Below are 14,004 nucleotides of genomic sequence, written 5' to 3' on the forward strand. Positions count from 1 at the left end.
GATATGATGCTAACCTGCGGACCTAATACTGACCTTATACGGACGTATGTGTGAACGACATACACACACATTACATAATCTCCGTGTGGTTGTCGAGTGAGGGGTGGGGGCTTGTAGAGTTCACAAGATGCGAGATATGACACAGAATATATGCGGCCGCTGCCTGTCACAGCTGCTTTTTGTTAACAAAGTGTAGCCTATGCATTATGTAGGCTAAAGAAGAGAAATCTATTGTGCGTAGGCTAATACTTGAAGTAGGCTAGTCACGTAAGTGCGCACTTGAAATTGACCTAGCCTACAGTATTTGTATGTGTGCTTTAAATAAACACATTTATCTGTTTTCAACATTATGTACCAGAATTGGCTATAGAACCCTAAATCTGGTTTGCGTTGGAGAGAGAGAGCATGCACAAACTTTATGGTAGGCTACCAGCGAATTCAGTAGGCTAACTCAAGACTTCAAGATCATACAATGTTTTTAAGCAACAAACAAAATACTAACATTAATAAAATTTTCCAAAAGCATCCTCTCCCCATGTGTCGCATTTACGCAAGGAGCTTGGAACAAAGTTGGGTTTTCTTCGTTTTCATTTTCTCTAGGCATATATGCTCAGCAAATATCAGCGAGCTCAGCAGGTCATGAAGGCTATCAATGAACAGAAAACCGTGTTGGCTAACAATTTATTAAATACTCCTGTTATTGTCGTCAACGACGTCGCTGTAGGCTACTGCCTTTTCAGCGCCTTCTGCTTATGATGATTCAGTCTTCTGAATTCGTTTGTCCTTGCCATGCAGTTGTAGGCTAACGTGTCTCTAACGTTGCCTTCAGGTGTTCTATCAAAATGTTGTATGCCCTCATGGACAGTAGCTCCGTGATGTCTGCATCTTTCCAGGTCGGAGATTTTCTGGACAGCATGCCACTCCATCATAACAGTAGCATTTAAGTCAGATCTAACCACATGGACGCACGAAAGAAACGTCACCAACACGCCCTCTCACTAGGTGTGAATTTTAACCGCATGTTCTACTCCTCGTTCAGACACAGCACATTTACATAATGTCCGGAGGAAATACTAGGGGGGGAGTAGTATAAACACCGGGTAAATTCGGACTTCCATACGACCGGTTATGTCGTTCAGATATACGGCCCCACCGTTTAACATCGGCAGAACCTCCGGTCTTACACGTATGTCTGAAAGCGCTTAGAGAGAGAGCGAGAAGGAAGATGGAAGAGAACATTGGAGAGGGAGAGACATTCCTGCCCATGTAAATCTAGCGTTAGCTATGCTGTTCTCGTCAGGGTGCAGCATCTGTCCAGCAGTCCATCTTTGTGTTTTGGTGAGGAAGACAAAATCAAAGAGATGAAGCAGAGATGCAGTGACGTCTTCTGATAATCCCTTGTAGCGAATCTGGGCAATAGCAGAAAACATCTCAAGCAACTGCAGTGGTCTCTCCCACCCCTCCCCCACTAGCTTCTCTCTCTACATGTGTTACTGGGGGGAAAAAGCTATTTACAGGGAAAAGTCCCATTCAAACATGCTCCATTATGACAAGGGTTAGTAAACAAATGATCAAAGAGACAGGAAAACACAAACAAACAAACAAACCTCTCTCTTTGTCTTTCACACACATACACACACACACACACACACACAAACCTTCATTCTGGACTTACACCATGAGCATAAACACACTATATATATATATGTATATATATATATATAGTGTGTATATATACATATATATATATATATGCCATGAATTCAAACATCAAAGCTAAAGAGCAAATGTATTCCATTCTTCCCCCAGATCCGAGCTGGTGACAGCAACTCCTCCACAGGAGAGCGAGGGGTGCGGAGACAGGGAACTGGTAAGAGAACGCCGGAGAGACAGAGGGGAGGACAAGAGAGGAGTTTGACAGCTCAGAGTTCAAAAATAGCCCAAAGAGCAGGGAAAATGGATGTCATGACGATCATTTGGCCAGGGACGCTGAATTATTCACTCTGGACCAGCGAAGAAGACGAAGGACAAATGATCCCCGGCTCATTCTGACTCACATTTTATATTCATGACTGATGATTCATGAGAGAGAGAAAAAATAGCTAGAGTGAAGAAAGAAAGAAAGAAAGAAAGAAAGAAAGAAGACATACACCCATATGCATACACACACACAAAGATATGCACACACACACACACACACACACACACACAGAGGCTGGGCAGGAACAGAGGGGGTGAGAGGCCAAAGGCCTCTGCTCTCCCAGTCCCAGTCTCTCAGTCACGCAAGGGACTCAAGGGGCTGCAGCAATGCCCAAATCACTTGCACCCCCCCCCCCCCCCCCACCCCCCCCTCACACACACACACTTGTTTGTCTCTCTCGGAAACACAATCTCAGTAATACACACACAGTCTTGATCCTTTTCACACTCTCTGTCACAGTCTCTGTTACATGTACACACACACACACACACACACACACACACACACACACACACACACACAACACACACACACAAACACACACATATGAACATACACACAGACTGCGCTAAGCTTCTCTCTGTCCTGCCTGTTCTATGTCCGGTCACGCTATGACTTGCATTGTTGTGCAAGAGACTCATGTAATATTTTGCCCATGGGGCTGACAGTGAAGTAGACTTTGCTGTTTGCAGAACAGGAGAGAGGAGAGAGAGAGGGAGAGAGAGAAAGAGAGAGAGAAAGAAAGAGAGAGAGGGGGGGTTCTGATTAAGGGTGCTATGGAGCACATGATCCAATCCCTTTGTGTTTTCTGTAAATGAATGATAGTCTCAGGGAAAAAAAAATGGTCCGCAACTGAGCTGAAAATTGACAAGAGTCAACTAGTGGAGTGTAAAAAAGGCAGCACGGACACTATATGTGTCTTTTAAATCTCCCACTGCCCAAGGGCAGCAGTGCAGCCCAGTCATCTGACATATTGTGCCATAGCATGTCATTTTTCAGTTACAACTCATCTCATAGATTAACCAAATGGCAGGTACCGGTATACTGTATGTCTTTTCTTAAGGACTTTGTATGTGGACATTCACAAGTCACTTCCACTTACAATTCATTTCAATAGAAATCCTGCCTGCTGATGAAAAGTGCAGCGCACTGATATCCATGTTATATGTTATATATGAATGAGGTAAACTGCCATGTGAGAGCCTACATGCCTGGCTGACATAAAGATATTTATGATGTATTATGCAAGCTTCACAGGGACATTATGTCATATTATGGTGAAGAGTGCAATCCTTCATTGATAGTGTGGCATGAAAATTTCATAACACAGAACATGCATCAAAAATCTATTGGTCCCAGTCGAGTCCATCACCTGCCTATGACAATTCTGCCCGGATTCCTGGCCTGTCTGCCGACCCACCACATGCCCCATGACAACTCCCTTCCCCTGGACAAATCCAATACTGGACTATTTGAACTTTCTGTCACTAAATCAGGATTAATGAATTATCAAACCAGATACGTAATCACCCCACCTCTTGTAACTTTCTGCTCAAGTGCTTTTTAACACCATGTCTTATTCTCTACACCTGACTATCATATGCATTTGTCATGTATACAGACCTTACTGTCCTGTATTGACCCTAGGTAGATGGGTCAGGCCCCTGAGTCGTGGATCTGCTCGAGGTTTCTTCCTATATGTATCTCCAATTCTAGGGAGTTTTTCCTCACCCCTGTTACCCATGGGCCTCTCTCTTTCTTTTCTTTTCTTCCTTTCTTTCCTTTTTCTCTGATTGCCTACATTCTGTAAAGCGCCATGATACATGTGTAATGTTTTGGCGCTCTATAAGCACAATAAATTGAAATTGAAATTGAATTGAGTTACTGTAAGTACCGGTATGCCTGAGGATACATTTGCTACATGTCACATGTTTACTGTCTGTCTATGAGTGCGTGTGTGTGTGTGTGCATATGTTTGCATGAAGATGGAGAAATAAATATTGTGTACAAGAAAACATTTAGACTCCTCTCTCTCTCTCTCTCTCTCTCTCTCGTCTCTCTCTTCCTACTCTCTCTCTCCATCTCTTTCTCTTTTCTCTTCACACCTTTTTAACAACCATCTTCCACTTAGCATGCAGGCTACCCTTATTAACCACAGGTGAAGACTAACAGTGATTCATAATGGCACCCTGAGGAATTGTAGCCCATGCATTTTCATGATGTCTGACAGAGGTGGCTAGTAGTCACTTGTGGGTTAGGTTGGGTTTGCAGTTCTGCCTACGGTCACTGGTCGACTCAGCCAACGAGAAGAATTTGGAGAAGAGAAAAAAGTGATGTGAAATTGCACAGTGTCAGACCATAAGAGAGCAGCAGAGACATAATGAGACAAGATGAGCACAAAATGGAGATGAAGAGATGAGGAGAGAGGAGAGAGCACCCACACAGCCAGGATGTAAACAACAACAACGACAAGCTGACCTGAGTGGACAGGCATGGAGGAGGTCTAATGGAGGGCATGCACAGGTAAAGACCATCACACACACACACACACAGACACACACACACGCACACACACACACACACGCACACACGCACACACGTACACACACACACACACACACACGCACACACACACACACACACACGCACACACTTACACACACACATCACACACACACACACACACACACACACACACGCACACACGCACACACACACGCACACACGCACACACACACACACACACAGACACACGCACACACGCACACACACACACATACACATCACACACACACATCATTTCTCTCTACTCATCTCTGTCTCACTCTGCTGATTTCATATTCAGCCAGGGCTATTCTGAGCAAACATTAAAAATACAGCCACATTAATGGATTTCTGCAGACAGAAGCAAAGGATCTCATCGGTAGTACTTCTGAAACAGTAATATGACATTGGATATGACACCATCTGAACAGTCATCTAGCACATCATTTTCACACACACACAAAATGAGTAGGACTCCACAGAACTGAATGGCATTATGATTAATTGAATTGAATTTAAACTTCATCATCCACATGAGAACACTGTGTATAGAAGTGGAGAGCGAACACACACACACACACACACACACACACACACACACACACACACACACACACACACACACACAGACAAACTCAAACATATTCATCTTTTAACATATTGAAAAGATACACATAGAAAATCACTTATAATATATCCATTATGAGGTTGTGAATGTGGGAAAGACGGACTGCGTCTCACACACTGCATATGAACACGAGCAGGGCTTGGAGGCTTGCAGCCTGGGAATTAGTGCTGACCTCAGTGGAAGCGCATCTGAGACATAAAAACACCAGATCCTCTTTTACGGCTCCTGTGGCACTGTGGGAATGCTTGAGCCAGAGAGTGAAGTTAAATGAAATGGAATGGAATGAGAAGTGAGCAAGAAAGAGAGAGAGAGAGAGAGAGAGAGAGAGAGAGAGAGAAGGAGAGGGGGAAGAGTGGCAGGTATACAATCTGTGCTCCGTGTTCCTGGGTGGGTGATTCAGAGAGGCAGAAGCCCAGCCAAACCCTGAGGGAGAGTGGAGCCTGGAATAGCAGCTTAGGTATAAAACATACTCTAATACTTTAAATTAAAGACTGCGTGATGCGAGACATGCTCCCTTAGCAACTGTTAGGCTACAAGCCACAGACTTGTCTTATCCTCTCCCTCTGTTTCTCTCTGATTTCAAATTCAAATTCAAATAAGGCTTCATTAGTATGACAAAAGCTTGCTTTGAATTGCCAAATTGTCTAATTATACAGGTAGTTGCTCTCTCTCTCTCTCTCTGTCAATCATCTATCCATGCATAATCATCCACACCATTATTCTGAAGCATAAATCTGAAAGTCAAATGGCCAAGCCAGATAATGGTGAAAACTGAAAAGCACAGTCTCCCAACGTATTTATTTGCTTGCTTGGTCATCGTTCATGACTCCCACATCCTCTGCCTAATTTGCAGACTGATTATCCCAGTCATTGCGGATTACGCAGCCAGCTAGCAAGCGAGCCAACCAGCAAAGACAAGTCCAGCTGGGGTGATGTTGACCTTGCCTCCATGCATAGGGACATGGGTGCGCTGTACTCCCATGCTCCCAGTCCCCTGACACCCCTCTGGGGACCACAGGCCCACAGCAGTGCCCCCCGCACCTACAGCCCGATATGCTAATGTCCCAGAATCCTCTGGGGCAGAGAGGTTCCCGCCGAGACACAGGCTCTGGCTCTGACACTGCCCAAGGTCACCCCTGCTTTTGCACTCACTCACTCACTCACACACACACACACACACACACACACACACACACACAGAGAGAGAACCAGAGCGGAAACACATTAGGGTGAGGCCAAGAGAACAATCTGCTTTATAAACACACACACACGCATGCACGCACACACGCACGCAAACACACACACACACACACACACACACACACACACTCATCGCTCCAGGCCAACGCAACTTCCATGAAATCATGAGGCATGTGTTTAGAGTCTTGTCATGTGTTCAGCCTGTCATGCTTTGATTGAAGGATTCTGGGAACTCTGCCCTGTCTGCTCATCCAGCAGCCAGAAGATGTAAACAAGAGAGCACATCACACCCCAGCGCCCCCGCACTCCCCCACGGCCCCCGCCATCCATCAACCAAACCAAGGCCAACACACTCTCTCAGCAGAAACAAAGAGTTTACCCATGGAGTAGTTTACCCACCAATATTGATTGCAAGACTTCAGAAGTTTTTTTTCCCCTCAGGTGTTCGGCTGCACAGAGAGAGAACTACCAAACTAAAAACTAAACAGAACAAAGAAGTATTTGGGTACTCACACGAAAGGATCTTTTGTGTGCCGCCTGCACTGTGACAGATTCGAGATTTAAAAGGAAAAAGTGAAGTGCAACTGCAAGAGTATGCAGGCAGTCGGGAAGTTTTTCCGCGCCGAGGCGAAGGAAGTCTCACTCAGCATCCTCAGTAATGATCAATTAGCCTCTCCGTAAACATCCCTCCCAACTCCTCTCCTCTTCCTCTCCGCTCGGCGCTAATGGCTCTTTTCTTTTCTTTATTTTGAAGGGGGGGGGTCTATTCTTCCTGCCGTCTCCGCCCTCTTGTACAGACTCTACCATCTGTGCCTGCTTGAGATGCTTTCATCTGTACTGTGTGTGCATGTGTGTGTGTGTGTGTGTGTGTGTGTGTGTGTGTGTCTAATTACCACCATCCTCATCATCTTCCTTCTCGTCTCCTTCATGGTTTATTAGGAGTAATTCTGTCTCAGACTCAGGCTGAAGGGTAATGTGAACTTCAGAAGAGAACCACAAGTTCGTTAGATGGGAGAAGGTCAATGCCGTGATTTATATTCACTTTAGAGGGACTACAGACCTTTGCTTTAGCATTTCAGAATGAGCACATATTCTTACAGAACACATTCATGCACACGCACACACATACACATGCATACATACAGCACATCAACATACTTCTAAATGTAAACTGTATGAACCAAACCCAGGGTACAGGAGTAGTGCAGACACCGCTCCATGACTCCAGCTGTCTCACACCCCCTCCAACCCCACCACCCTACCCCACCCCCACCCCATCTAAGGTTCATATTTGCGAGCTGAGCTAGACAGTCAGCGCTCCGTCTCTCAGTGAGGAGTGAATACCTAATCATCAGGACGCCAGATTAATTATTATTGAGCAGCTGGCGCCCAATAACAGGCTCATGTATCTCTCGATCGCCTCTCTCTCTCTCAAGCTGTCTGTTGGCAGCACCGAACACAGAGACATCAAACACTGCCTGAGACACACTCACGCACAGCGCAAGCAGGCCTGCAATGGAGTAATGCTTGTGTTCTTTAAAGAGTGTACTGTATGTAAGCGAATTTGAACAGCTGAAAGTAAGTAATTTTCGAGAGGCGATATATTTCTGGAATGTTCCTGGGGGGGGGCTGTGTGCTTATCTGCGCATCTCTGGAGCCGTGGTGATGCCGTTACCGTGGACGCTCCTGTTGCCAGCCTGAACTCTTATCTCCCCGCGGCAGCGCTGTTACCACACTGTCACAGTCGCTTTTCCTCTCTCTCTCTCCTTCTCCCTCTTTCCCTTGCTCCATTCCTCCATCTCTGTCGCGCGCCTGCTCTCTCTCTCTCTCTCTGCCACTGATAATAACATAGGAGAGGGAGCCAGAGAGAAGGTGAAATAACACATAATGTACAGACACACACACACACACACACACACACACACACACACACACACACACACCACAAAGAATGTTTTCTTTAAATGCAGCTTTATCTGTTGGTCTGAATAATGACTGATTGAATTTGACCAGGAAAGCAGGAGAGAGAGAGAGAGAGAGAGAGAGAGAGATGTTAAGAAAAAGAGAAAGTGAAGAGGACACATGGCCATGTGAGCAACATTGGGCAACACTGGCTGCCTAAGGACAGGAGAGTTCAGTGTGCGAGCATTTGTGAGTGTCTGTTTATTTGTATACAACTTCTTGTGGGCTTGGGAAAAGTCAATACATCATGCTTTGTATCTGTATGAGTGTGTAAGAATGTAAATGTGTAGGAGAACTTGCACCAGCTCAAACAGCCATTTCATCATTTCCAGTCTCCGGAACAGAGCAAAGCTCCCCTCAGACCCTTTCCCACATCCACACAGACACGTGGATCAGCGCAGACAGAGTTTTTCTGACAGAAGAACTCCTTCAGGCATGCCCACAGGCAACGTCCCTCCAAACAGCCCTCTCCACATCCCACACAATTACACACACGCACACACACACGCACGCACACACATTCTCTCTCTCTCCCAAAACATTTCCCACACTGGACCTTGCTACATGACCACGGCTGGATGATATTGCTGAGAATACACATGTAAGTCAGAGTGGATGTGTAGATGTACAGTATGTATGTATGTATTTAATAGTATACATGTGTGTGTGTGTGTGTGTGTGTGTGTGTGTGTGTGTGTGTGTGTGTGTGTGTGTGTGTGTGTGTGTGTGTGTGTGTGTGTGTGAGTGAGAGAGAGAGAGAGAGAGAGAGAGAGTGTCCACATGTACTCGAAGTAAAAGTTCACTTACCCAGGGCTGAAGCGTTGCTGTTGCTCCTTCATCAGCTCAGCGTTGATGTTGATGTTGTTGTTGATGTTGTTGTTGTTGTGTATGAGTGAGGCTTCCGTTCTTCCCTGCTGTCTCCGCTCTGCCCATAAGTTGTCCCACCGTTTCTATACACGGGAGGAAGTGTTTCTGTATGTGTGTCTGTAAGTGTGTGTATGTGTGTACGAGTGAAAGGATCCCCTCAGTGCCTGGCATCAGAAGCAGAGAGCGACATGCCAATCACCGTCTGCCGCCTCCTTTCCTGGCTGCGTTGAGGCTGTGTGTGTGTACCAACAGTCCTCTTCAAGCTGCGCTCACTCAATCACACACTCACTCACTCACACACTCACTCACTCACTCACTCACTCACTCACTCACACCCCCACACGCACACGTGCCCACTCATCTGCGCTCAAACACACAGGAGCAATGTGTATCTGTCTGTCTCTGTCTCTCTTCTGGGCATCAAGAAATCAGCCGCGAGGTTCCCAGCTCAGCACTCTCCTCCCAGCGTGTCTATGTGAGAGAGAGAGAGAGAGAGAAAGAGGAAGAGGAAGAGAGAGAGAGAGAGAGAGAGAGAAAGAGGGAGGGAGTGAATGTGTGCGTGCTGCTTCATCTGCTGTTGCTGTCTGTGTCTCTACCGCTCGGGCTGTTTGGCTTCACAGCGCGCTCCGCCGACAGCCAAGAGGGCTCAGGGATCCTCTCCCAACTCCCACACCTGGGAAAAAACGTACAACAAATGTCAAGAGCGAGTTGCACTTAGGGATCGTCTGCCTCATTCTGCCTCAACCGCCACCCTGTGATCATGAAACAGTGGGTGCCATGTCATTTTTCCTTTCCCTCTTCAGAGATGACATCCAGGAGGTGTTGTTGACTTGTGACACACTAATGCCAAGGGTGGGTGATTTGTAGAGGTGGCTTTCGCGGGTCCTCGGTTGTGTGTTGATGAATTCAGTTGGGTATCGCTTAGAGCGCGCGGTGAGATGGAGCGGGCTGACTCGGCTCCAGGTGCAGAGGCAGTGGGGTTGATTAGGTTGAGCGCCGCGGCCCATTTCATGCTTCTGTCAGCAGCCATTACATCAGTCTATCACAGGCTATGGAGGAACAGGGGAAATACACACATACATGCAGGCATATGAGTGTGTGTGCGCGCGCGTGTGTGTGTGTGTGTGTGTGTGTGTGTGTACAATCACTCAGTCGCTGGCTACATGCATGCGCAAGCACATATACACTGCATGAGCAAACACACATTTAAACACATTTCCACACACACACACACATCTAATGAGAGAGACATGCACAAATATGAATTATTTACACTTCTGCACATATGCAAATACTCTCTATTAAAAGGCTGTTATGGCATCAAAAACTCACACAGACACAAACACACACAAATATTATTTATACATAATGGAAATGCTCTCAATCAACCAAAAAAGCTCTGATTTTTCTCTCTCACAGACACACATAAGCGAGGGCACATACACATCCCCAACCACGTGCTTTAATTATTCAAGGACTTCATTCCTGACTTGTGGTGTATGGCGGTTTTATAGACCGGTGTAAATCACAAAAGTGTATTTCTGTTTCACCTCTCATAAAGGTCTCAGAGAGGTCGCCGAGAGGTTTTAGGGGGGTCCAGAGGGATCTCGTCTGCCTGAGAGGGTCAGTATGTCGTGGCAACAGCCGTGTTGAGGTCTCTACCCTGACCTAAGGCCACATTGCTAAGGTCAAGTATCAAGCTCAGATGCCCCACACCTTCACCACAACTCAGCCTCCTAGGCTCCCAGAAACTCTGTGTGTGTGTGTGTGTTTGTGTAGGTCAGGGATATTCAACTTCATTACCAAGTGGGCCAGACAGGACAACCACTGGGACCACCCAAAATATGTTGTTGTTAAAATGACTCTATTGTGGCTATAAGAGACATGCATTCATACGTATCCAGTTACATGTAATTAGTTCAGTTAAATATATTCACAAACACTGGATGTGGTGTAGATTCCTTTATAGATGCATCAATAGGCTCTCAAACAATTCCAAAGAGACATAAGGCATTTATAGAGCAGGTCCATATAGATTGTTTATCAGATAAACCAGTAAAACAGTATCATGTGATGGAATATACAGCTCTGGAAAAAATGAAGAGACCACTGCACATTTTTCAGATGCCATCCTAAAGTTGCTAAGAGACATTTGAATGAGTTGACAGTCATATTCAAATTTGCAATGGTCTCTTAATTTTGAGTAGACTGTCAACTCATTTGAATGTCACTCAGCAACCCTATGACATCAGAAAAATGTGCAGAGGTCTCCTAATTTTTTACAGAGCTGTATAATATTCAAACTCAACTTCTGTCATAGCTCATATTGTTTTAAAAAAAATCAGTGAAACAATATCCTGACAAACAATAAGCAACATTGCCTCAATCAACTGATAGTCTTTTCCTTCATGATGCATTATATGAGGCAGCATTGCAATGCCTCATATAAAAACTATCATATGCATTCTTTGTAAAAGAGCCTCGGTAAAAGGCATCTAAAAGGACCAAGGTCCAGGCTACAAGCAGGCATGTGATCATAGCTCTCTCTTGTTCCGTGCAAAAGTGACAGAAGGCTACTTTACTCCTTTAACTTGTAGTGTGACTAAACATTATATCCCTTCATTACCGAAATGCCTTAATTGCATAGTAAACACTATTATTTATTTGATTATTTGATATTGACGGCAATGCTAACAAATACATGTCAGTCAATTCCGCCTGGAACTGCCAATTTTGCATTTCTTTTTTGACAGAGACAAGGTTAGCGTTAGGTTAGGCTACTGCTGCCAATGCGGAAATTCCTGTGTAGGTTATATCTGCAGCCAATCACTGCTGTCGTTTTATTTTATTGATTATATCATCAAAAAGCCAGATTTGAAGGCAGTTTGGCACAGGTAAAATCCAACGGGCAGCTAGCTGAATAGCCCTGGTGTACAGTAGGTGTTACACACGTGTATGCGAGTGCTTCTCGGTATGCATGCAGACTAACTACTGTAACTACTGGAAAATGGTTATAATTGTTTTCACACTTTCATAAAGTGTATCCAGCATGCTGATTATTCAGTGGTGTGTTTGAGTGTGTGCATGTGTATGTGTGTGTGTGTGTGTGTGTGTGTGTGACTGTGAGTATTTGGGTGTGTTTATCTTTAATAGCATATATTAGTGGAGCTGTTCACTAACTGAGCACTCTTTAAATACACTCTTATTTCTTCACGGCCCTCCACGGCACAACAGCATGCCTACGAGACGCGCGTGTCTCAGAGATTGAGCATTCGGTGGCGTCCCGGGGGGACTGACTTGGGCATATTCCCCTGTTAAGCCTTGTTACACGCTCTGTGTGACAGCGAATGGGAGCGCAGCACAGCACAGCACAGCACAGCAGGGAGCGCTTCTCTCAGGTCTGGGAGCAGCACAGCACAGCACAGCACAGCAGGGAGCGCTTCTCTCAGGTCTGGGAGCAGCACAGCACAGCACAGCACAGCACAGCACAGCAGGGAGCGCTTCTCTCAGGTCTGGGAGCAGCACAGCACAGCACAGCAGGGAACGCTTCTCTCAGGTCTGGGAGCAGCACAGCACAGCACAGCAGGGAACGCTTCTCTCAGGTCTGGGAGCAGCGCAGCACAGCACAGCACAGCACAGCACAGCAGGGAGCGCTTCTCTCAGGTCTGGGAGCAGCACAGCACAGCACAGCACAGCACAGCAGGGAGCGCTTCTCTCAGGTTTGGAAGCAGCGCAGCACAGCAGTGGTGGAGCTGCAGGAGGGGTGGAGGGAGCGGTGGCAGAGGTGAGACGATCAGTGAGACGATCTCATGGCTCTGTGAAGTGAGTGTCATCCTGGTTACAAACACACACACATCACTGGATGTGGGTGACATTGGGAGTGTGTATGTTTGTGTCCGAGTGTGTGAACGTGAGTGCACTGGGTGTGGGTGACATTTGGAGTGTGTATGTGTGTGAACGTGAGTGCACTGGATGTGGGTGACATTGGGAGTGTGTATGTTTGTGTCCGAGTGTGTAAACGTGAGTGCACTGGGTGTGGGTGACATTGGAAGTGTGTATGTTTGTGTCCGAGTGTGTGAACGTGAGTGCACTGGGTGTGGGTGACATTGGGAGTGTGTATGTTTGTGTCCGAGTGTGTAAACGTGAGTGCACTGGGTGTGGGTGACATTGGAATTGTATATGTTTGTGTCCGAGTGTGTGAACGTGAGTGCACTGGGTGTGGGTGACATTGGGAGTGTGTATGTTTGTGTCCGAGTGTGTGAACGTGAGTGCACTGGGTGGGGGTGACATTGGGAGGGAGTGTGTATGTTTGTGTCCAAGTGTGTGAACGTGAGTGCACTGGGTGGGGGTGACATTGGGAGTGTGTATGTTTGTGTCCGAGTGTGTGAACGTGAGTGCACTGGGTGTGGGTGACATTTGGAGTGTGTATGTGTGTGAACGTGAGTGCACTGGATGTGGGTGACATTGGGAGTGTGTATGTTTGTGTCCGAGTGTGTAAACGTGAGTGCACTGGGTGTGGGTGACATTGGAAGTGTGTATGTTTGTGTCCGAGTGTGTGAACGTGAGTGCACTGGGTGTGGGTGACATTGGGAGGGAGTGTGTGTGTTTGTTTCCGTGTGTGTGTGATGGAGGAGGGGATAAGGGGGTACAGTAGAAGCCGGGGGCTGCTGCGCAGGAGCAGAATATAAACACTTTAAGGAATCCAATTTGGTTCCAGCAGCTCCCATGTAATATTCATGATATTTACATATACCTGATAAGCAGGGCAGATGGATGGGTGGGTGGGAGGGGCAGCTAGATGGACAGACAGTAGGATTCAAAG

At 46.3% G+C, this 14,004-nt stretch overlaps 1 protein-coding gene across 1 annotated transcript in view; it reads right to left on the reverse strand.

Moving 5' to 3' along the window:
* The window catches only part of LOC121719787 (leucine-rich repeat and immunoglobulin-like domain-containing nogo receptor-interacting protein 3), a 42,528-nt gene extending 32,756 nt beyond the window's left edge, over positions 1–9,772 (reverse strand). The window contains exon 1 of the mRNA XM_042105560.1: positions 9,123–9,772. The gene's annotated coding sequence lies outside the window, so the exon portion shown is untranslated. The remainder of the gene's footprint in view (positions 1–9,122) is intronic.
* Positions 9,773–14,004: the final 4,232 nt, after the last annotated feature.

Source organism: Alosa sapidissima, chromosome 1 (genome assembly GCF_018492685.1).
Source record: "Alosa sapidissima isolate fAloSap1 chromosome 1, fAloSap1.pri, whole genome shotgun sequence".
Taxonomy (NCBI): Eukaryota; Metazoa; Chordata; class Actinopteri; order Clupeiformes; family Clupeidae; genus Alosa; species Alosa sapidissima.